Source organism: Solanum verrucosum, unplaced genomic scaffold (genome assembly GCF_900185275.1).
Source record: "Solanum verrucosum unplaced genomic scaffold, falcon-dt-bn FXZP01000185.1, whole genome shotgun sequence".
NCBI classification, from domain to species: domain Eukaryota; kingdom Viridiplantae; phylum Streptophyta; class Magnoliopsida; order Solanales; family Solanaceae; genus Solanum; species Solanum verrucosum.
In genome coordinates, this window is record NW_026020228.1 from 1,324,322 (window position 1) to 1,326,037 (window position 1,716).

Below are 1,716 nucleotides of genomic sequence, written 5' to 3' on the forward strand. Positions count from 1 at the left end.
AAAGCGACGGACTGCGTCGCCCTTTAGAAATTAAAAAAAATGAAAATTAAAATAAAGCGATGCAGTCCATCGCTTTTTAAAAAAATATATAAAAAAAATAGTTAAAAAGTGACTCAGTCCGTCTCTAAAAGCGACGCAATTCGTCGCTTTTTTAGCAACGCAGTCCGTCGCTATTTGAAAAACGACGTTGTCCATCGCTGTTTAGCGACGCAGTCCATCGCTTTTTGAAAAGCGTCGAGCTAAAAAGCGACGGAAGTGACTGCGTCGCTTTTCCGTCAATTTTGACCAAAAAAGTGACGCAGTCCGTCGCTTTTGGCCGTTATTTTTTGACAATTTTTTAGTAGTGTATAGTGATTGAGTGTTGTTTAATTGTGTATTGAATGTTGAATTTATTTTGGTTAAGTTGTCCATATATTGACCCTCGTGGTCCTTTATGTATTTTAAAGTGTTTTTACTACTTTCCCCTCTCTGTAGCTACCTTATGCTATTTGTGTGGTGTTGGAATTTATGGCACGCTTCTCAAGGTTGTCGGGAGAGGTATGTGTGAGTTTCCTCTTTATGGAAGTTTTAGTTGACCTTGGTCAACATCTTGAGAATCTAATGTCGTATGAGATTTTTTTCATTTCCATGAACTCTGAAAGGTCTATATTGGTCTAGTGGGATGGTTAGTTTGGGTCCAGATAACACCCAAACTACTCTTCCAAACCAATTAAAAGTGTAGGCCGTCGTTGTCAATAAAATTACCCAACTAAGAGTTAGGGTCAAATCCCACAATGAGTAGTGTAATGTCAATGATCTAATTAATGAATTAAAATGCAACTATTCTTGTAGTGACGGAAAACTTAGGTTGATCATTCCACCAAAATGTAGCAAGTAGTCTCGAGATCAAGTAGGAAACACAAACTTAATAAAAAAGAGATTAAACGAAATTAAGTAGATATAGGGATGTAAAGGAGTGCATTGATAAAATTAGGGGTAAAATTGCATTGCTCAGTAATGATTTACAACTATGAATAAGTTAGGTCATCCTTAATGAAACTTATCTTGTTTTGATTTCATAACATCAGTTCATAGAATCTCCTTTTGGTCTTATCTATGTGCAAAACTAAACAACCCAATACCTTACTTCAATCACCTAAATTTAGAGAGATTGTAAACATTGAGATAATTACCTACTCTTATTGGTCTTTTTCAAGCACCAATTAGAGATCTAAGAACATCCAACCCCATAATAACACCCCTAGAGACTGGGGTTTTAGCCACCCATCACCAAAAGTGCAAAAATTATACCTTTCATGATAGAAGTCATGGATAACATGAAATTAATCAATTATAATCAATACCCACTTCGATTTCACCCTCAAATTGTTAATTACAAGGGTAAAGTTTAAAGCCCCACACTAGAAGTTTTGTGTTTAGAGTTTCTCTCTCCAATTTCTAAGTGCAAAGACTAATAAAAATATGGAACTCCTTCTTTCTCTCTCTTCCCAACTATTTATACTTTCCAAAAAGATTCTTCTGCATCCCATTTGGTGACATTAGTTGACTCGCCAAACCATTTCGATGGATCACCATTCTTACCATTTAGCTCTCCCTTTACTGGCTTCAGGATTCATGTGTTTGAACCTTAGATGGCGGACTCAATGAAATCTGCCTTTCATATTCGACTGTTCTCCGATTATCACCTTTATTCGCCTTTTGAACCTTCATTTTTCT